Source organism: Trichechus manatus, unplaced genomic scaffold (assembly GCF_000243295.1).
Source record: "Trichechus manatus latirostris isolate Lorelei unplaced genomic scaffold, TriManLat1.0 scaffold00093, whole genome shotgun sequence".
Taxonomy (NCBI): Eukaryota; Metazoa; Chordata; class Mammalia; order Sirenia; family Trichechidae; genus Trichechus; species Trichechus manatus.
The window spans coordinates 10,505,318-10,529,726 of NW_004444029.1; positions in this window are offsets into that span (position 1 = coordinate 10,505,318).

The window sequence follows — 24,409 nt, forward strand, 5'->3', positions numbered from 1 at the left end:
GGATCCGCCATCTTGGATTCCTATCAGAGACCAGCAAACAGAGGGTATGAGAAAGCAGCCTCACGGAGCTTCCCGCAGGAGACAAAACAACCGGTAATTTGCGATATACGCTTTCCCCCCCCCCACCCTTTTTCACCCCCACTCAGCCTCCTCTGCTTCCCACGGCCACAGTCTCTTGTCCGGGAAGCACCAGCTGCTTGGATTCCACCCCCCCCCACCCTTTTTCATTATCGAGGAGCTGGGAAGTGCCACATGGATAATGTCAACTTGTGTGCTATATCTCTGAGGTATGGTGAGGTGGCTGGGAGTTGTCTGTGCTCTGAGGTGCCTCAGAGAGGTCACCCAGGGGTCGGCCCAGGTAGCTGGGCTGTTGCTGGTAGTCATGAGGGACTAGTTCAGCTTGGGCTGTTTACACAGCTCGGTACCGCCTTGTGTAGCCATCTATGCCTTGTGCTGCAACAGAGACGAGCAGTGGATTCGACAAAGGCCCGTAGCTAGCTGGCAGAACCACTCAATGTTAAGTGCTGTTTAAATGGCAGCGCAGGAAAGCATGTGTGGAAACTGTGGTCAAAGTAAATGGACCGCTATAACAGCATTAACATCTAAACTTTTTCGAGTGAGAATAGAAAACAGGCTGATGGGCTTGAAATCAAACAGCAAAAGCAAAAGTACCGGCATGTGTTGAGATAAGACACACAAGAACGCAGTCATTGGAATATTAAACAGAGGCTAAGACGCATAGACTCTCGGAGGCAGTAGTCAGGGAGGGCCCGTTTTAGGTTTTCCTGCCAGGGTTTTGGTTTTCATCACTCCAAGTAAGTTTTGTCCCAAGGACAAAGCCTTGTTTAATGAGCTCCACTGCCAGATTTCCGGAATGCCTGGATCTTTCTGATGGATGCCTCAGCGTGCTACTTGTCAGGTGCCAAGGCCGTACCTGACACCGTGTAGCCTCCTTTTTCGTGCATGGGGTAGTCTCCTGCATTTTTTTCCCCTCCTTTATCTTCCCCTGTCAGAAAGGTCTGAGTGCAAACCACCACAGGGGCCTGGCCGGACCTGGTGGTACAATGGCCGCTTTTGAGCCTCACACAGATGGTACTTCCTGGTACCTCTGCTGGACACTCTGTGAAAACTAAAATATCAGGAGAAAAATCCTCTAACTTTCTGTCGAAATGCCTACATGACTTGGGTACAAGTCAGAAATAACAGTGGGCGTTTCAAGGGGTTTGCTTCTGGCAGACGCTGCTGTCTCCCGAGCTTCCTTCCGTTTTGCTCTTGGATACAAGCAAAGCGCTTCCCTCGCGTTTCTGCATGTGAACGTCAGTGATCCTTTCTCTACATTTAATTTAAAGGCCCAGTGGGGACACATTGCTTATCTGAATCACGTTTGGTCACATCTCATCATTTTGAATGTACGGCTATGATGTACTATATGAAGTAGAAGCAGCCTCTTGGAGGGTGGCACGTTATGACCACAGTCTTCCCCGCAGTCATTTCAAAATCAAATTGTTGGCGTCATTTCCAGCCGTGGGAGAACGGGTTGGTTGTGAGTAATCTATTTCCATATATTATATATCCATATAGCCCAGAAATGGAAGAAGTATCTTTTGGATTTTATGGTGAAGGAAGGAGGGGCTGTAGTAGATTGTTTCCAGAAGCTGGGAGGAAATATATGTAAATGTTCCAGGAGAATTTAATCACTGTGCTTCTGCTGGGAGTTTTTCAGTGGGTGAGACTGTCAGGGAGATATTGTGATGACAGAAATATAACCTAATCCCTGGAACAGACTGGAACCTGGCTTTGAATGGTGCCTTCCAGCACCTGGATTGAGCCAAACACTTGGCCAAGTGGGTAGTTACCCAGCCACCGCTGCTGGAATGAAGGACTCTGTTTTCACCAGCTAGGATCTCAGATTTCTCCATGCATGCTTCAGAGCAGCACAGAAAAAGCTAAGGGTACAGGTGGCCGTGCGCCAACTCAAACAGCTCCAACCGGAGTCAAAAGCAAATCCCTGGTATGAAAACAGATGAGGTTCTGACTACTGGAGGGCCCCCTGGTGCATTTGGAAATCATTCCAGCCCCTGCCGCCGCAAATAAATACTGAGTCATTAGGGTCCTATGTTATTGATAGGGGTGATATATGGCCAAGGCAAGTAGCGCCTTGAAAAAACAAACACCCCCAGGGACTTGGGCTTTCCAGAAAAAGAGCGTCAAAAATGAACAGAACAGTCCCATATTTAATGTCTTAGATATTAAATCTACCTCCTGTAGGCTTTATTTTAATTGGTCGCCGTGTGTGACTGCCCCGGGCTTTAGAAGGAGCTACGGCCATATGGTCCAGGTGTTTCAACTCAGCTTAGTATATTGTCTCCCTGTTAATGGGCCATCACAGTGTATGGAAGCAAATGGTCTGGCCCTGGTCTGAACACCCCCGCAACTTTAATTTAAAAGGCATAACAATACACACTTATAGAAAGATCATTTTGTGCAAAACCTACTGAGACAGTTTTACAAGCTGTGGCTGGTTCCGCTGGCGTCCCTCTGTGTTTGCCTCGGGACAGCCCATCCTGCAGTGGCACTGTCTGCCTGGGAGGCCATTTTTAGATTAGGCTAATGGAAGGGATGAGACATGGAGTGTTAGTAAAAGATAATATCATATAACCTTAAAGCAAGTCATTGTGGCAGCCTTATATCCCAGCATTACACTTCAATGATATAGAACCCGGTTCAGCTGTGCTTGATCACATTCAAAAACTTGATAAAGACCCAAAGAGAGCTGAGAAGGAAATAAACACCGCGACTGGGAACTTGGCTTTGAGAGTTCTCATCGCCTCTCTGGAGGTGAGAACCTAGGACCCCTGCAATTTCTGAAACAGAGAATTTAGCTGGCAAGGGCAGCTGCCACTTATTATCAGTGACAGCTGCCGCAAAGTTCCTTCCACCCCATCGCTCCATTTCCTTTCCTCAGAGCAGGCCTAGTACTTAGGCGGATCTGTTTGTATTGTGAGATTCTCAACAGGTAGTTAATTTTCACTGGAACCCAGGAACAGTTCCTTTGCCTAAAGGATCATTGACATTTATGTACTAGCATCCTCGTACCATCCATGTCTTTGAAAATGTGGGGCAGCCATTTCGTCCTATAACACGTCAATTTTATTTAAAATGGTTAGATTTTCCTTTTGAGTACAAGAGTAGCACACGCTTTTTATAAAAAGTTTGAATATCACGATGAGCATCAAACTCAAAATCAAGGTGTCACTTGTGTGGGTGTCTTTTGCCGCACTCCCCAGAGATAAACACTGTCAACACTGACATACACTGTTGCTTGTATGTTCTCTCAGAAATACTCCATGCATACACAAGCATATCTATAGAGACATGTATTTATTTGTATACATATATGCATATATATGTATAGATACTACACGTGCATATATTGCTCCACACACATATTGCATAGTTTAAAAAAGAGAAAACATTCTAAAAGAATGTTACTCATTTGTACATGTGTAGTTAACACCTACAGGTAAAGATAGAGTAGCAGAGAATTTTCGTTTTTTCTGTTTCCACTACTTCTAAGCTTAGTTCTGTCTTCTTCGTAACACTTACAAGCGTACATGACATTGGTTATTGCTTGTGTCGTAAAATCCAAGGCCAAGAGTTCTTGAAGGTCTTTATGTTGCCTTCCATGTAACATGAAACCTACATTAGCCCAGAGACTTGTCTATGTTCCTTCCTTTCTCTGTGATGCTTACACCACTTCACAAGACTAACACTCGGTAGGTTGCCTAACGATATTTAATTAGGGCAAACTACTGCGTAGAAGGTGGTAGTCACTTCGATGGGGTCTGGGGTCTGAGCAGCTTGGCTTTCTTCCAGCAGGAGTAGCTAATGGAATCACTGAGAACAGCATGCTATTTTATTCAATTATGAGGTTTAAAAATAAAAATAGATCTTTGTTGCAAGGCTCATCATAACCATCAAGTAAAACTATGAATTGCTCTCCTTAAACAGATTTTCATTTTAGGGGGAAAAGTAGAATATTAAATTAGAGAGCTTTCTGATGAATCTTGAACATTTAGTATAAAGTCGCCTCTGCCCAGGTCTTAAAAGAACCAGCTCTGAGTCTCTCCATTCTTCCCATTCTCCGGAAGCCAGATCTAGCTGATTATAATAAATCCTGCAGTTCTTTCTCTATCGTGCCTCTCGGGCTGGCCTCACCCCTGCCACCGTCCCCGACCCCATCCATCACTCTTTCCTAGTTCCTCCAGGTTCCTGGCTGTGTCAACAGCCCTGCTCCTGGACTTTCTGCTGCCATCGTCAATTTTATGACATTGTTGTTGAGTCGATTCCAACTCATGGCAACCCCTGTCTAATAGAGCTGTCAAAATCTTTCCTAGATATTATGCTCAAAATGAATCAAAATGAAATTAGCCTCTGGGACAAGTACCCATTTTGCCCAAAGGGTAAACTGATGTCCACTGACCTTGCTCATCTTACAGAATTATGACAAGCCTGATTCCGAGAAGTAATCCTCCAGGTGGTGGTGTTAGTTGCTGTTGAGTCAGCTCAGAACAAAATGTTGCCCGCTTCTGCTCCATCTTCTCTGTTATTGGTGTGTTGGAGTCCACTGTTGCAACTATTGTGTCAATCCATCTTACTGAGAGTTTCCCTCATTTTCATTGAGCCTCTACCAAACATGATATCTTTTTCGAGCGATCGGTCTTTCCTGATGACACGTCCAAAGTAAGCGAGCCGAAGTCTCACCATCCCTGCTTCTGAGGAGCATTCTGGTTGTATTTCTTCTAAGACTGATTTGTTTGTTCTTCTGGCAGTCCACGGTATTTTCAACATCCTTTGCCAACACCACGGCTGAGCAAGTTTCCATCTTAGTCACACCAGGAGGGTGCATAACATGGCTTCTTTCTTCTTCCACATCCAATGATGTAATCAACGTGCCCCCTCGAAGTCACCTGTATGACTGGAGTAGATAATTTTATACCCCTACTGGGACTGTAACTAGGCTGTTGCCCACAGTTTTATGAGAAATCTTAAAAATAGAAACTAAGCAAGGAATAGTGCCTCTGGACAACCTGTCCTCCCTGGACACCAAGATTCACTGAACTGGTTCCGAAAAGAAAGCAAAAAAAAAAAACTTTCCTAGATGGTTGAAACATAATACATTTTAAAATAGAAATTTCAATGTTGGATGTTATTCTCATGACGGACAGGGGCCAGAGGTTCTCTCTGTCTCTCTCTCTATATATATGTATTCAGTCATTGGTTTATGTATGCAATCATATGTTCACGAGTCCATCATCCTTTAATGTATGCCATCATTTATTTAAAAGATTACCTCTTACTGTGATGCAGACACCGTACTGAGGATACAACAGTGACTGCTGAACACACAAGTCTTGACTTTGCGAAGCCAGCAGTCTAGGAGAAAAGTCTCCCTCCAGTGTGCTCAGCGCTGTGTCCGAGAAGCCAGGACACCAGGGTGCAGGTGACAGGAACTGTGCATTGGAGGCTGAATCACAGCTTTACTCGGCTGGGTACTCTTTCGCCACAGTGTTTTATTTCTATGAAAACGAGTTAAATAGGAAAGCAAAGATGATATTTTACATTTCTGTTCCCTTGGAGTCTTGCTACTGTGAATAAAAAGGTATTTCAAGCTAAGACTTTAAGATAAAACATCGAGTCACTACTGAAATGGGGGCTGATACTTGCTTTACCCAGCTCTCAAGGATGCAGTTGGTTTTGACTAAGTAAAGATAAGGAAGATCAAGTGTAACTGTCATCCAATAGTGGAGTGGGCAGCCTTGTGGCACTAGTTACCAGCTTTCAGCCATTGGGAACATGTAAACAGAAGGTGCAGGACCACCTTGAGGGCTGTTGTGGTTAGGATTGTGTTATCTGCCGGGACTGGAATTAAACCTATGATTTTTTACAAGTTTCTTTTGAGACGTTTTTGTTGAATGGCGAGTTTTCATTTTAACCGTTCATGAAAATCTCGATTTTTAATCTTTAAAATATCACTTGATAAGTGAGAGTCATTAAAATCTTGTGGGGGAATGGCTTTTAGTTACCACTTAAAATTTTAAAAACTAAGTATGAATTTAGGAGCTAGTGAAAAGAAAGCATACTGAAAAGTATAACTCACTCCGCAATACTTCTGGAAGCATTATGGATTTTGATGAATATTCTTAGGCATTCTCAGGCCAAGTCATATTAGAAGTCTGTGTGACTATCCATCCAATATTAAAAGTGCTGTGTTTTGATATTCTTAGAATTAAGTGTAATATAACTTAGCCGCAGAGGAAAATTCTGTCTGAGAGATATTTGGGAGCCAAGTAAATGTCCATGAGTGGTAATCATGGAAAATGCCTTGGCTTCTGCTACCAGCTAGATAATTACAAGGGCCCGCCCATGGAAATAATAAAGCAATGATCCTGGTTTTCCCTCAGCTTCCAAAGTTTCAATATTTTGAGCCAAATGGCATCTGGAATGGGAGCCTTCCACAGTGGGAACAATTTAAACCACCTTGCTGCTCAACCCTTTAGTCAAACACACATAAAGCTTTCAGTATAAAATAACTTCAACAAGCAGTTCAAATCTGTGTTGTTCATTAGCTCCAGTTTCAACGACTTCTGAAATGTTAGTGCTTTAGCATTTTAAGGCATTTTTGATGCTTTTGGGTTTCAGTACGACCCCGTGAGGTGGTTGATGCCGACAATGCATTTCAGGTGAATCGACAGATCTCCTAGCAATGAATTCACTTGCGCAGCCTCACAGACTTAGTGGTGGAAATGCAGAGAGAAATAGTCTTCAGATATTCCAGACTAACGTGTCTACAGTAGATGTCTTTTAAGTAAATAAGTCTCTGCTGTTGCCTTCAACGTTGATTTACATCAATCACTCACATTTCCATAATGTAGAAGGTGCCTCCATGGGGAAAAAAAAATTACCCCAGATCCCAAGCAAGAGTTGGTTAGAACTAAGGGAGAAAAAGAAGGAAAAGCTCGCAGTTTTTGCTAGCAGACAGAGGCTTATCAGCCTGGATATATTTTAAGGAAATGAGTTTGGATGTTCTGGGTACCAGGGTGGATTTCATGAGAAGAAATGACACTGAGGGTGACTTCCTGCCTTCTCTATCTTCTTCGTGATTCTCAGCACCTTCAATACTTAGTACTATTTCCCTCCTCGGAAGTTACTATTGGAATGATATTATTTCAGAATGCTTACATCGGAAGTGTGGAAAATTGCCCTACTATTCAAGACTCTACTTCTCAAAGTTTATGGGTGATTATGCAAAGCTAGGAGCTCTAGTGGTGCAGTGGTTAAGAGCTCAGCTGCTAACCAAAAGGTCAGCAGTTCGCATCCACCAGCTGCTCATTGGACACCCTATGGGGCAGTTCTACTCTGTCCTGTAGGGTCGCTATGAGTCGGAGTCGACTCGATGGCAATGGGTATGGGTTTTGGTTTTATGCAAAGCTAAGTCTGCCTTATTGCCACATAATACAGATGCCACACAAATAGAGGAAGCTGTGTTGTACTTCCAGTGGGAGGACAGGCCTGAAGTGTCACTCAGTTCTGAGTTTCAGTTTTAAGAGGGACATCAATGGATGAACTGGTAATTATGTAGAAGGGGACTCTCTGATCTGAAAAGGAGAAGCCAAAATTAGATCAGGAATAAGAACTTTTGGAGAAGTCTGGTCAAGTAGGCCTGTTAGATCCTGTAGGGTAGTCCATTTGCAGAATAGAACAAGGACAAAACAGGGCAGGGACAGACATTAAAAGAAGGAGACTTTAGTGCTTACATAAAGATTTATTTTTCCTTAATATGGCATCCAGAAAAAATGGGTTGAGATTTCTAAAAAACAGAATTTCCCACTACTAGTGTTGCTTATAGTATTGAAGTGAAATTTGAATAACCAATTCACAGGGTTCATGTAGACAGAATTCCTTATTTGTGAGGGAGCTTGGACTGAAAGCCTTCCGTGATATTTTCTAGGGTTTGATTTCTATGATTTTTAGACTGGGACTGAACTCATTTAGAGCCCCTTTTCTAGCTTCCTAGTGGCACAGTGGTTAAGAGCTCAGGCTGCTAACCAAAAGCCTGCAGTTCAAATCCACCAGCCACTCCTGGGAAACCCTATGGACAGTTCTTCTCTGTCCTGTAGGGTCACTATGAGTCAAAATCGACTCGATGGTAACAGGTTTGGTTTCGGGTTTTTGACATACAGAAGTCAATTCAAGTATTTTTGTAACAAAAGCAGTCATTCCATATGTCTTAGTTATCTAGTGCTGCTATAACAGAAATACTACAAGTAGAGGGCTTCAACAAACAGGAGTTTATTCTCTCACAGTCTAGTAGGCTTGAAGTCCAAATTCAGGGCATCAGCTACAGGGGAAGACTTTCTCTCTCTGTCAGCTCTGGGGGAAGGTTCTTGTCATCAGTCTTCCCCAGTTGAGGAGCTTCTCAGCACAGGGACCCTGGGTCAATAGGACACGCTATTGTCCTGGCTCTTGTTTCTTGGTGGTATGAGGCACCCATGTCTCTCTGCTCGCTTCTCTCTTTTATATCTCTAAAGAGACTGGCTTTAGGCAAAACCTTGTAGATTGAATCCTGCATCATCAACATAATTGCCACTAATTCCACCTCATTAACATCATAGAGGTAGGATTTACAACACGTAGGAAACTCACATCAGATGACAAAATGGTGGACAATCACACAATACTAGGAATCAGGGACTAGCCAAGTTGACACATTTTAGGGGGACACAATTTAATCCATGGCACCATATATCTTCCAAATCATTTAAGAGCAGGTATTTTATGACAGTAAACATTTGCTTTGCTTACACACACACAGACACTCACAAGTTGTTGTTAGGTGCCATCGAATCAGATTCAACTCATAGTGACCCTGTGTACAACAGAACGAAACACTGCCTGGTCCTGCACCATCCTCATGATCATTGTTATGCTTGAGCCCATGGTTGCAGCCATGGAGTCAATCCGTCTCTTTGAGGGTCTTCCTCTTTTTTGCTGACCCTCTGCTTTACCAAGACATACTCTTTGCCAATTCCTAGCCAATTCTCAGATCTGAATAAGATTTATTTCTGCCAGGCAAAACAGTCACAATTTCAAGAATTACAGTGAAAACAAAAGATCTACAGTGCTTTTCTGTACTTACTTTCTTCTCTTTTTATTATTGTTTTCTTTTTGTCATTTGTTGTGTGTGGTGTGGAGCTGAGACTGACATGGAGAAGGGACAGAAGATCTCTATATTTTCTGGTAATAAGAGGCATAGAGGCACTTTTTATACATTTTTGTTAGTAAATGGCGCTTAACCTCACATCACTAGGCTAATGTCTCTATTGTATTTTTGTTTAAGTGGTTGTTAGTTGCTGTCAAGTTGGTTCTGAGTCACGGCTGCCTTATGTATAACGCAACAAAACTTTGCCCTGTCCGCGCCATCTCCATGACCTTTGATATGTTTGAGCGCAGTATTGAGGCTGTTGTGTCCATCCATCTCATTGAGGGTTTTCCTTGTTTTTGCTGACCCTCCACTTTACCAAACATGATGTCCTTTTCTAGCAATTACTGTTTCCTGTTGACATGTCCAAAGTAAGCAAGATGAAGTCTTTCCATCCTCATTTCTTAAGAGCATTCTGGTTGTATTTCTTCTAAGACTGATTTGTTTATTCTTCTGGCAGTCCATGGTATGTTCAGTATTCTTTGCCAACACAAAATTTTGTTTATCTTAATTCTATAATAAGGCCTGAGTTCCTAGATTTCAAGTTGCCTTAGCTGGGGAGAGTCACTCTTGAGACAGTCTTAAGAAATGAGCCCTTATCCAGAGTCTTGCTCAGAGAACTCCCACTCCACCTTCTTTCCCAGTCCTTGCACTTGGCTTGGGAAGAAAAAGGGAAAGCAGAGACATGGGGAAAGGAAAAAAAAATCTCAAAAATAGTACAATAGTAAAGCCCTAGTCTTAACAATAATTCTTATGACAACTCACAGGTAAATAATATACTCTGACCAAACTTTGATCCTCATGAAAATCAAACTCTGAAAGCGTAGAAAAATAACCAAGGATTATACTTGTTCAAGAAGGCTTCAAGGAGTATCAACAATGAAATTTTAAATCTAGGCAGAGTGGAAAAATTAGACTATGTGTGAGACTTAAGGGAAAATCGTTCAGCTAAATATAAAGAACTTTCTGGTAGAGCTCTCCAAAGGAAAGGGTTGTTTTTTGAAGGGGAGGCATTTCCCCAGTTGCTCACAGTAGACATTTCCAGAGACTTGTACTGGTCCATGATAAATTTTGAGAAAATTAAGGATAATTCAGAGAGTTTTTCATAAATCTAAGCATACTCACTTTTAAAAATTCAGATACTAGGACCTTCTTGGTTTTGGATTTAAATATAACCTTTCTCCTTAAAAATAACAAAGATAAGAGATGCTTAAAATTGTCTTTACTTGTAAAAATAAACAGATAGTCACACTAAATTATTTTACCCTATTTTTTGTTTCCATTTATGAGTAATTCTATGAAATAAGTTGGTGAGATTTGTCACTTCTGAGGTATCTTTTAGCCTTAAGATTTGTCACTTCTGAGGTATCTTTTAGCCTTAATATTTACTGTACCATGTACAATGAGTCCAAATGATTCCTGGCCTTTTGGGATATATTAACAATACAGTTTCTCATTTGGCCCCTCATTGGTTGGACTGTGGCTCTGAACACATGCGTAATTCCCAATGCAACTAGAATTTAGATTTATTGCTTGTTAACATCCTGGTTGTGCGTGGGTGAAGGTGGGGTTCTTGTTATCCTGGGGAATGAGGCTTGAAACCTTTATAGACAAAATATTCTAGTGCAACAGAATATTTTGTGAAACACATCTTTGATAAGTCAGGGTCCAAATTAGTCTCTGTAGAGGTTAGCTTGGCTGTCTTTTTTAGAAAAATCAGCAATGGTTAAGTGGGCAATTGTAAATCTGAATATTATATGGCTCATAGCTGATTCAAAGTGAGGAATTCCACTCCTGTAAAGAATTAAGGAATGAGGACCATCTATTTCAGTGCCATCAGAATGAATGCATTTGATTTAATTCCATTTCTGAGCGAGTAGATGTTTCCAAGCATTCAGAGCCCCACTGGTTGTGGGTTGTCCACTCTCATCGGCAGCATCTGTACGAGGAGTTGCAGTGACATCATAAAGGGCTCTCTTATGCTTTCCGATTCTGCTGTATCACATCCAAGAGACATGCTTTTGCAAAACTGCCAGCTGGCAGGTGGAATCCAAAAGGCATAGCAGCTATGGCAGTATGAGGTCCAAGTTTTATTTCCAGGTAAAGTGGGGTCCAGGTACTATGAAGTGGAGGGAGGGTGGGTGGGAAGGGTGGGATGGGGGAGGGAAGGATGGAATTTTTTTGTAACAAAGTCATATTTTTCCCTAATTTTCTTGCATTTCCTATTTATATAAAGTATCTTGATCACTGTGTTGCTCTACAGAGATTTTCAAACTGAATTAATTTGGGAGACTGAGCTAATCTCTGAAAAAGAAAATGACTAACTACAGTTACTTTTTGGACACTTTTACTGTATTGTGAATTGTGTGGAAATGTACAGAATAAAAGTGAAGAAATACCCTAAATCTGTTTCTTTGCTTCTATGTCTGACTTCTAAATACAGCTGGTGTGAATGCTATCCTTAACTGTGGTTAAATTAGATTTAAGGAAGAAAAAAGCTAGCTGTTAGGGCAGGCATAGATGAAAAGGGGTCTCTGATAAGGTATAATTTAAACAAACAAAAAATAGTAAGATTTCTGCTTCTGTTCAAGATGAACTAACTGTGGTCATATTTTCCTTTATACCTGAAATAAAAAAAATTATACATAAAGCTGTGATTTGAAGACACTGGACATCAGACAGCAAAAGACAGTGACTGCTGAGAGATGGGAAACCAGTGAGATAAGCCCTATGATTGCCCCAGCTACAGCCTTCAGAGAGTGTCCAGGCGGTGGCTGCAAAGGGGTAAGACAGGCAGAACCTGGTCGATTTCCTGAGTTGCAAACGCAGAGTTGAGAGTCTGAGGAGACCAGGACAAGTGGTGTTTATGAATAGAGTATCAGGGTGGAGAAAGCTGCACAAGTAAATACCCTACAGGTCTGCAGAGAAACCCCTCTCAGGTATTCAGTAAAATACAGATCAGTGCATGTATGCATGCAAACTGTCTGATACTGGGGAAAGAACCATCCAGAAGGATTAGAGGGAAAAGTGATCTGTGCTCAGACAGGGCTGGAAATAGTGCCTGTTGTCACCAGGCAGACTGAAACCCCTCATAATTCACAGGACAGCAAGTAGAGTACTCAGAGGACCTTGTTTCAGTTATGAGAAATAATTAGCCATAGCCTAAATGCTGTTCTGCTCCTGCCAAACAAATCTAAAAGCAAGACCCAAAAGGACCAAAAGTTTAATTTCATCCCCAAACAAAACCTATGAATATTTATAGGAGTACAAAATTACCCAGCATATAATAAGGTAAAATTCACAATGTCTGATATACAACTAGTGATTACCAGGCATGCAAAGAAGCAGGGAAGTATGATATATAAAGAGGAGAAAAATCAGCAATTGAAACTGACCCAGAACCAACTGGATGCTAGAATTAGCAGAAAATGATATTACAAGAGTTACTGTGCCGGTATTCCAGATGTTCAGAGTTAAGAAAATATAAAGTAAATATAAAAAAACGATTCAAATAAATTTTTTGAGATGATAATTATAAGAGAAAAACGCACAAGATTTACAGTTGATTAGACACTGCAGAAGAAAAGATCAGTGAACTTGAAGACATAGTAGTAGGAAATATCAAATATGAAACGCATAGAGAAAAAAGAATTTGAAAAATTTGGAACAGCTTAAAACATCTTACTATGCATGTAATGGGAGTGTCAGAATTATCCGAAGAAATAATTGCCAGAACTTTTACAAATCTGATGAAAACTGTAAACCCACAAATCTAAGCAGCTCAACAAACTCCAAGCATGAGAATAAACATGAAGAAAACTTCACTAAAGCACCTTCCAATCATATTGCTCAAAACTATAGTAAGCAGAAAATCTAAAAACAGCCAGAGAAAAAGACATGTAGGAACAAAGGTAAGGATGGGATTGCTCATCAGAAATAATGCAGGTGAGCAGACAATGGAACATCTCAAATGTACTATAAGAAAATGAAGTTCTTTCAACTTTTATATGTCTGGAAAAGTCTTTATTTCACCTTTATTGTTGAAAGTTTTTAGGGGGGCTGAGTATTGTTTCTAATGCTAAAGCTTACAAAGCTGTAAAAGAAATAGAAGTAAAAAGCAACTTGTCTGGGCAGAGTAGTTACTCTCTCCCCCTACTTCCCACCCACCCAGAACATCTAGAGCTAATTTTATCTTGCCTTGTCCTTTAAAGTTGCAAAAAAAAAAAAAAAAAAAACTAGCAAAAAACCCTCTATTTATAAAGTGTGTGTGTATAAATATATATGTATTATTATTAATGTGCTAGTAAGTTGCTATCTGGCTGGCTCAGACTCACAGTGACCCCATGCATAACAGAACAAGACATTGTCCTTGTGCAATCTTTGTGATTGTTTATATGTTTGAGTCCATTGTTGTAACCATTGTGTCATTCCATCTCATGGAGGATTTCCCTTGCCTTTGCTGGCCCTCCACCTACCAAACCTGATGTCCTTCTTCAGCACTCAGTCCCTCCTGATGATGCAGCCAAAGTAAGTGAGTTCAAGTAATATTCTGTGATCCGTAGGGTTTTCATTGGATTTTCAATAGCAGATGGTCAGGCCTTTCTTCCTAGTCTGTCTTATTCTGGAAGCTCTGCTGAAATCTGTCCCCACCATGGGTGACCCTGATGGTATTTGAAATACCATCAGCAGTTTTCAGCATCATAGCAACACACTTATGTTTCTCCACCTTGGTCACATTTCCTCCTCTCAATCTGGGCCCAGAGGCAATAACTCTGGTGGTTTTGTGTGAGTCTTACCACATCCCCACCCTCCCTTCTCCCTTCTTCCACTTTTCAACTTCTGCTAACTGCATTCCACTGTCACAGTTGTTACCTTTTACATTTATTCTGTATCAATAGTCAAAGCTCTATGTGTTTGTCATTTGCTTTAAGAGTTGAAAGCTAAGAACATGGAGCTTCGTGAGCATGACGTGTTGATAATCCGTACTGCAGAGCCAAGTGGTGTGCTACAGCTGCAGTTTTCTCTGGGACATTTCAAGGTCATGACCCCAATGCCAAAGAAAAACAATGTTTTTGTCATCTAATTCAATAATTTTTCTTACACATTTTTGGTTGTTTTAGATCATACCATATTTTAGTTCGCTTCATATTGGGAGCACATTTAACTGGGGTATTATGTGGTACAACTCTGTTGAGAATATGGTAAGGATGACAAGGCAAGATGTTTCTGTTTCACTGAACAATCTAATTAGGTCAAGGCATTTCTTTTCTGCTTAGTATTTTCTGAATCAGTATGGACAGTCCTGGGTATGACACCTACGCTGATTAAAACTGACTGAACTTGGCCACTTATCACTCTCTGAGCCTCAGTTTCCTCATCTGGAAAATAGGAAATAACAATACCAACCAAACAGAGTTGCTGTGGATGTTAAATGAGATATTGGCTGGAAAAATACTTAGAACAGTGCCTAGCACGTAGTAAGTCTCAACACACTGTAGCTATGGAAATGTGATAGGGATGACTACATTGGCAAAATGCTTATTATAGTTCTAGTATTGTTCTCTGTGCTGTAGGGCAAGACACAGACAAAGGGAGAAGGGCCTGGAGGCTGTCACCAGGGATAGCTCAGTCATTTTACCTAATCCACTTGGCTTTGACATTGACATTGAAGTCCTAAAGTTTGCTGCAATCCTTTTTTTTTCCCTCCAGTTTCAAAAACTGCACAGACAAAAAAATGTCTTCAAAACCAAACTTTGACCCTGGAAAATACAATAAAACTCTGAAAACTTGAGAGAGAATGTGAAATAAATACACTCAAAAGTTTGAAATGTAACTGGAAAAATAAACAAGCTTGCCCTAAATCCAGTTTCAAACTGGGTCAGTCTGTGGGCTGATTTAAGAAGAAACCACTATACTGTGCCCTTCAGAAACAAGTATGCATGCACAGCTCATGACAACAATTTAAAGTCTTTGAATGTTTTTCTTATTTAAATTTACTGTCCTTCAAATTATCTTCACTCTTCTGAGGGTTACCAAGTTTCCAAACACAGGTGGTATAAAGCTAAACTTTTGAAGATTCTTCCATAACATGAAAACCTCTGACAATATTGAAGGTACACGGATACTCTCCAGGTCCTGCAGATAGCCCATAGGGCTCGGTTCTGCTTCCGCATCTAGCCCTTGCTTGAAGTCTATCTTTCAGTCTTGTCTGTCCATAATGTTTCATCTCAGCCCTGAAATTACATTTAGCCCTACTTCTCTGAATTTAGTTCTCTTGTACTTTTACAGAAAGGAAAATGCTTCTTCAGCCCAAACCCCAGGTTTGCAATGAGGACCCTGATATAGTCATATGAATTAAGGCCTTTTCATTGTCACTGATGAAGGGTATGAAATACGGACATGCAAGCTGCTTTCAATTATCTGTATAGAAAAATCAATGGCAGCCGTTTGTACTGGTTCAATGGGCTGCTGGCTCGTTGCAGGAAGAGGTTCCAGCTGCTCCGTCTGTCGATGACACTCCTGCCTCTAACACAGGCAATCAGGAGTGGGCTCCTCAACTCCCCGGGCTGAAGCCTCTGGCCAAAAGTAGATACTGACTCACCAAATGTGAATGGCCACTTAGGCTGTCAAGAGATAGTGATACTGAGAGAATAAAACTTTTGAATTCTAACCCAACCCAACTCTATTTTCCATTGTATTTATCTTGCCTAAAAAGAAGTAACCCTGGAGCCCTGGTGGTGCAGTGGTTAAGAGCTCAGCTGCTAACCAGAAGGTTGGCAGTTTGAATCCACCAGCCACTCCTTGGAAACCATATGGGACAGTTCTACTCTGTCCTATAGGGTTGCTGTGAGTCAGAATTGAATTGACAGCAACAAATCTTAAAAAGAAGTAGGGAGTAGAAACTGAATGAGCAGCAAACACTGCATATTGATGTGGTCCATAGTAGAATAATGTGATAATTGCTTAATTAGTAGGTCCACTCAAGAAGCACTAATCTCCCAGAGAATTACTAGTTCTACTGAATTTTTTTGTTTGTTTCCAAAGGAATAAGCATAGACTGTAGGAGCCTGGGTTAGAAGTTGGTTGAATGTAGTTGCTGGTATAAATTGTTTGAACCAGGAGTCCCCTGTTGGTGTTCTCTGGTTAACTGTTACTTGGTGACTCCAATGAACCCTGCTTCCTGGTACTAATGTCCTGTGTCATCCCCTCCCACACTGACTCTGGTTTGTCCCTTTTGTTAATGGGATTTTAGCTATTGCAGTCCAAGTGGTGGTTTGTAAGCATTTCTTACACTGGGGGCTTGTTCTGTTGATATGCTCCTTCTTGGAAACCAGCCCTATTATGAAGAAGCGCAAGAGAGAGTTACAGAGAGAGAAAGATGATCAGCCGGCCCCCGTATGTTTCAACCATCCCAGCTGAAGCATCCATCAGACATATGATTGAAGAAGCCATATTAGACATTCCAATCTTAGCAGGTACCACATGTAATAGAGTAGAACTGCCCTGACAAGCCCTGTCCAAATTGCAGAATCATGAGCAAATAAATGATTGCTGATTTTTAAAGCCACTAAGTTTTGGATGGCTTGAAACACAGCAGTAGAAAATCGAATCAGAGACAGTACCTAAAAAGAGACAACCCAGTTGACTTAACCATTTGTGGTCCACTTCTTCTTATTGGAGAGGTGTGCGTTACATTATGTTTTTAGTCCAACAAACAATTGAATTAGTGACATTAGGTGGCCCAAACTACACTACACGGTAGAGTCATAGAATGCTGGGGTTGGAGTATACTCCTGAGCATTATTCTGCATTTTCAAACCCTCTATTTTGCCAGTGAAAAAAATTAATTCCATAAATGTTAAGCTGGGAAAAGAATTCAGGCCCTATGATTCTATCCAATATATTTACCATGTACTCTAGTTGTCTCTAACACTCTCATGGAAATGGCCCACTTTTAACAAAGTCTGGAACATAGTAAATGCTAAATTAGTGTGAGTTAATTTATCACTATTGTATTCTTTTGTGCTCATGTTAATCTAAAGCCTCCAGGTCCGTGGTCGTATCCATGTTAGAAAGGACACAGTAGATGCTATAATCAAGCCTTTGAGAGGAAAAAGGTGAGCTGAAGGGCTGAGAATATACCAGTAGGAAAAGGGTTTCCAGCCACTTCTTCTCCTCATCCAAGAAGCAGCTGTGTCAGTGGTTGCTCCCTAAGGCAGAGTTTTTCAGCCCCCCCAAATCCCTGACCCGAGTGCTCTGCTTTAAGTCACAAGGCTTCATGGTCATTTAGGGAGCTGTCGTCTCATGCTTTCAGGATACTTGGGCACCAATTTACGCATTGTTGATTTCTCTCTCTCTTTTCTTAAAACCAAACAATAGTCTAGCTTAACTAGTAAAAAAAAGTCTGTCTTGTGCATCATGCTCTTTTAAGAACTATCTATATGGGATCAAAGTGACAATAGCAACTAGAAAGATTAGATAGGAAGCTTAGGGGGCAGTGACTTTATGGTAATGGAGGGGGAACAACTCAGAAAAGGAGGGTGAGAATGGTTGCAGAACTCGAAGAATGTAATCAGTGCCACTGAATTGTACATGTAGAAACGGTTGAATCAGTGTATGTCTTGCTGTGAATATTCTAAACAACAATAACAAAATAGAAAAGATTAAAAACAAACAAAGAAAAAACCAATTACTCAGTGATTGGAAGGAATTAAGCTCATAAATGGAGAGCTACTTTAGGCTTTTGAGTGAGATAGAACCCACTGGTCATTGGGAGTTCCTAAGCCCCATTTATTCCAGTCTGAATAATGAGGGGGTTAAGATGAGCCACTAAAAGTTATTTCATACTGTGTCCATTGTTATGATACACCTGCAAGGTTAAAAAGTTGATGACGTATTTTAAAACCTACAAAAGATGGAATCTGTGTATGATAGAAACTTGTCAGAGAAAGAAAACTGGAATATTTTTCACTAAAAAGAGCAATAAAAAAGTGGTAAGACTGCACGCTGTCAAACGCTGAAAACTTGTGAGACCTGGAAAAACAAGGCCGTCCGGTCGAGTTCCGGCTCTCACAGGTTTCATTGTAGTTGATGTCTCACTGACTCCGGGTTGCTCGAGCCATGGTTATCCAAGTCCCTAGAGTCGCAAAGATGGAAAATGAATCAAAAGTTGCCATAGCATAGGAATATAATTTTGAACACACCACTATATATTATATATATATTAATTGTGGTATATATAAGACTCAGGCTGAGATAGGAAAGACAGAGTGAGATGAACAATTAATGAGCACCTTTCGTATTCCATGATCTGTGCTAAGCACACAATACACTCATCTTCTCATTATTAATCCCCATAGCAACCTTCTGCAGTAAGGAGTTACCAGTAATCCTGCTTTGTGGATGAGGAAACCAAGGCTTAGAGTTTTGGTAGCTTGTACAAAGTCAAATAGCTAATATGTGAAAGAGAAGGAATTAGATTCATAAGTTTTTTATTGAAAGAGTCCATGAGGGACCCAGGAAACAACACACCACCTTACTGCTCAAGTCCTTAGCTGAGAAGTTAAAAACAAACAAACATAGAACAAAGCAAATAGGTGACCTTTATGACATGTCGTTACCTCAAATCTCCCCACCACTAAGGTGAAAAAAAAAAAAAATGAATTACCGTGATAGAGGTTTAAAAAATTCATCAGTAAGAGATATATGATTGGCTAGTCAGGAAAAATGAAGCTTTTTAACACCATACATTCCATCTTTAATAACAACTGCCCGCACACATACACACCCACACCCACCTTTTGTGTTATTATTGGAGATAAAATATTTGTCTGAATGAGGTAATAACATGACATGCTGGGAATACATCTTATGCTTTCAGTATTTTCTACTTCGAAAAATTACTGTATAGAAAAAAAATCCTGGAACCAGTATATTTCTCACTTCCTAATTTTACTTTCTCCTCCTTGAACTAGAGAAGTAAAAATGTGACTATCTAAAATGTGTAGTCAAGTTCCGTTTATATGAGTTAGCTCTCAATGGACCTTGCTAAGGAATTCTGAGTTTATAAGGTGAGATCACCAAAGAAAACTCTAAAGGAAGAAACAAATAAAAACTGAAAGCATTAAAGAAAAGAATGGGACTGTTTAAAGAATGTTGGCACAAGCCAAAGAAATGAAATAAGTGATTTCATGGAACTGAAGGGGAAAATAACAACTCTTTGATTGAATTGCTTGTCTTTTTCTTGTTAAGTTGTAGGGGTTCTTCATATATTCTGGATATGGACTAGAAGGTAAAGATAGCATTCATGTTCTCCCTCATATACACACGGAGTCAAAACAAAACAAAACAGGAAAGAAAACTCACAAAGATACAGCAACAAGAAGAACAACAACGGAACAAGTACAGTTTATGACACGGAAATGGTAGGCCATGGACAATAGCAAAACACTGCCTATAAGTTAACTAAGTATTCATTAGGATCATTAAGATGGTTAAGAGAAGGGTCCAGAGGAGGAGGAAACAAAGCTTAGTTAACTCATCAACTTTGCCACTTCTGTAGCAGATAACAAGATTTTTATTTTATTTTTTTAAAAAAGCATGACTTCCCTTTTCTCTCACATACTATGATATTAAACCTATTGCCGTCAAGTCGAATCCTACTCATAGCAACCCTATGTTGTTGTTGTTAGGTGCCATCAAGTCGGTTCCGACTCACAGCAACTCTATGTATGACGGAAAGAAACAGTACAAGGTCCTGCGCCATCCTCACAATCGCTATGCTCGAGCCCCTCTTTTTCCCTCACCCTCTGCTTTACCCAGCATGATGTCCTTCTCCAGGGACTGGTTCCTACTGATAACGTGTCCAAAGTATGTGAGACAAAGTATCACCATCCTCTCTGCCAAGGAGCACTCTGACTGTATTTCTTCCAAGACAGTCCTGTTCATTCTTCTGGCAATCCTTGGAATATTCAATATTCTTTGCCAACACCATAATTCAAAGGCGTCAATTCTTCTTCAGTCTTCTTTATTCATTGTCCAGCTTTTGCATGCATGTAAGACGATTGAAAATATCATGGCTTGGGTCAGGCACACCCTAGTCCTCAAAGTGACATCTTTGCTTTTTAACACTTTAAAGAGGTCTTCTGCAGCAGAGTGGCTAAATGCAATACATCCTTTGATCTCCTGACTGCTGCTTCAGTGTACGTTGATTGTGGATCCAAGTAAAATGAAACCTTTTTCTCCATTTATCGTGATGTTGCTTATTGGTCCAGTTGTGAAGATTTTTTTTTCTTATGTTGAGATGTAATCCATACTGAAGGGTGTAGTCTTTGATCTTCATCAGTAAGTACATCAAGTCCTCTTCACTTCAGCAAGCAAGGTTGTGTCATTTGCATATCAGAGGTTGTTAATGAGTCTTCCACCAATCCTGATGCCACATTCTTCTTTATATAGTCCAGTTTCTTGGATTATTCACTCAGCATACAAATTGAATAAGTAAGGTGAAAGGATACAACCCTGATGCACACCTTTCCTGACTTTAAACCACACAGTATCCCCTTCTTCTGTTTGAACTACTGCCTCTTGGTCTGTGTACACGTTCTGCATGAGCACAATGAAGTGTTCTGGAATTCCCATTCCTCACAAATGGTATCCATAATTTGTTATAATCCACACAGTTGAATGCCTTCACATAGTCAATAAAATACAAGTAAACATCTTTCTGGTATTCTCTGCTTTCAGCCAAGATCCATCTAACATCAGCAATGATATTCCTCGTTCCACATCCCCTTCTGAATCCAGCTTGAATTACTGGCAGTTCCTTGTCAATGTACTTCTACAAAAGATTTTGAATTATCTTTAGCATAATTTTACTTGTGTGTGATATTAATGATATTTGATAATTTCCACATTCTGTTGGATCACCTTTCTTTGGAATGGGCACAAATGCGGATCTCTTCCAGTCAGTTGGCCAGATTTCTGTCTTCCAAATTTCTTGGCATAGACAGTGAGCACCTCCAACATTGCATCCATTTGTTGGAATATCTCAGTTGATATTCTGTCAGTTCCTGGAACCTTGTTTTTCGGCAATGCCTTCAGTGCAGCTTGGTCTTCTTCGTTCAATACCGTCGGTTCTTAATCATATGCTGTCTCCTGAAATGGTTGAAAGATGACCAATTCTTTTTGGTACAGTGACTCTGTGTATTCCTTCCATCTACTTTTGATGTTCCCTGTGTCATTCAATATTTTTCCCATAACCATAAACCCATAACCCACTGCTGCTGAGTAGATTCAAACTCATAGCAACCCTATAGGGCAGAGTAGAACTGCCCCATACAGTTTCCAAGGAGAGCCTGGTGGATTCAAACTGCCGACCTTTTGGTTAACAGCTGTAGCTCTTAACCACTACGCCACCAGGGTTTCCATTTTGCCCATAGAATCTTTCAATATTGCAACTCAAGGCTTGAATTTTTTCTTCAGTTCTTTCAGCTTGAGAAACACTGATCGTGTTCTTCCCTTTTCGTTTTCTGATTCCAGGTCTTTGCATTTTTCATTATAATATTTGACTTTGTTTTCTCAAGTTGCCCTTTGAAGTCTTCTGTTCAGTTCTTTTACTTCATCATTTCTTCCATTCGCTTTAGCTACTCTATGTTCAAGAGCAAGTTTCAGAGTCTCTTCTGACATCCATTTTGGTCTTTTCTTTCTTTACTGTCTTTTTAATGACCTTTTGCTTTCTTCATATATGATGTCCTTGAAATCTTCCAGCAAACAACTCATCTGATCTTTGATCATAAGTGTTTAGCATGTCAGACCTATTCTTGAGATGGTCTCTAAATTCAGGTGGGGTATACTCAAGGTTACACTTTGGCTCTCGTGGACTTGTTTTAATTTTCTTCAGCTTCGACTTGAACTTGCATATGAGCGATTGATGGTCTGTTCCACAATAGGCCCTTGGCTTGTTCTGACTGATGATATTGAATTTTTCCATCATCTCTTTCCATAGATGAAGTCTGTTTGCTTCCTGTGTTTTCCATCCGGTGAGGTCCATGTGTACAGTCGCCGTTGATGTTATTGAAAAAAGGCATTTGCAATGAAGAAGTCATCAGTCTATAACAAGGCCATATTTTCCAGCTACCAGTCCTTCTTCTTTGCTTCCAACTTTCAAATTCCAATCACCAGTAATTATCAATGATCTGGATTGCATGTTTGATTAATTTCAGACAGCAGAAGTTGGTAAAAATCCTCAATTTCTTCATCTTTGGCATTAGTGGTTGGTGCATAAATTTGAATAATAGTCATATTAACTGGTCTTCCTTGTAGGCATATGGATATTATCCTATCACTGACAGCCTTGTACTTCAGGATAGATCTTGAAGTGTTCTTTTTGATGATTAATGAGACGCCATTACTCTTCAATTTGTCACCCCGAGCATAGTAGACCATATGATTTTCTGATTCAAAATGGCCAATACCAGTCCATTTCAGTTAACCAATGCCTAGGATATTGATCTTTATGTGATCCATTTCATTTTTTGGCAATTTCCAATTTTCCTAGATTCATACTTTGGACATTCCATGTTCCGATTATTAATGGATATTTGCAGCTGTTTCTTCTCATTTTGAGTCATACCACATCAGCAAATGAAGGTCCCAAAAGCTTGACTCCATCCACATCAGTAAGGTTGACTCTACTTTGAAGAGGCAGCTCTTCCCCAGTGGTATTTTGAGTGCCTTCCAACCTGAGGGGCTCATCTTCTGGCATTATATCAGACAATGTTCCCCCACTATTCATAAGGGTTTCACTGGCCAGTTTTTTCAGAAGTAAACTGCTAAGTCCTTCTTCCTACTCTGTCTTAGTTTGGAAGCTCAGCTGGAACCTGTCCACTCAGGGTGACCCTGCTGGTATTTCAAATACTGGTGGCAAAGCTTCCAGTATCACAGCAACATGAAAGCCACCACAGTAAGAGAAAGTGACACACGTGGTGGAGCAACCCTATAGTACCAAGTAAAACTGCCCCATAGGGCTTCCGAGACTGTAATCTTTACAGAAGTAGACTGCCACATCTTTCTCCTGCAGAGCAGCTGGTGGGTTCAAACTGCCAACTTTTTGATTAACTACTGAGAGCTTTAACCACTGGGCCACCAGGGCTCCTTCTACTATGATACTAAAACCAAACCAAACCCATTGCCATCGAGTATATTCTGACTCATAGCAACCCTATAGGACAGATTAGAACTGCCCCATAGGGTTTCCAAGGAGTGGCTGGTGGATTCGAACTGCTGACCTTTTGATTAACAGCCAAATGTTTAACCACTTTGCCACCAGGGTCCCTGCTATGATATTAGGAATCACAAAAATATAGTTATCTCCTAGAGTGGGGGAGAAATTAAAGAATTAGCCATTAACAAAATTTTTCCTTTTTCATTTTGGATATAGATCGTTGTTGTTGTTGTTAGGCACCATCCAGTCAGTTCTGACTCATAGTGACCCTGTGTACAATAGAACAAAACACTGCCTGGTCCTGCACCATCCTCAGAATTGTTGCTGTCCTTGAGACCATTGTTGCAGCCACTGTGTCAGTCCACCTCGTTGAGGGTCTTCCTCTTTTTCTCTCACTCTCTACCTTACCAAGCACGATGTCCTTCTCCAGGGACATCATGATAACCCTACTGATAACCTGTCCAAAGTCCTTGAGATAAAGTCTCGCCATCTTTGCTTCTAAGGAGCAATCTAGCTGTACTTCTTCCAGACAGACAGACTTCTGGCAGTCCATGGTATATCCAATCTTCTTTACCAACACCATAATTCAAAGGCATCAATTTTTCTTTGGTCTTCCTTATTTGTTGTCCAGTTTTCTCATGCATATGAGTCGATTGAAAATACCACGGCTTGAGTCAGGTGTAACTTAGTCCTCAAAGTGATGCCTTTGCTTTTTAATACTTTAAAGAGGTTTTTTTTTTTTGCAGCAGATTTGCCCATTGCAATACATCATTTCATTTCTTGACTGCTGCTTCCATGGGCGTTGATTGCGGAACCAAGTAAAATGAAATCTTTGACAACTTCAATCATTTTTTCGTTTGTCAGGATGTTGCTTATTGATCCAGTTGTGAGGATTTTTGTTTTCTTTCTGTTGAGTTGTAATCTGT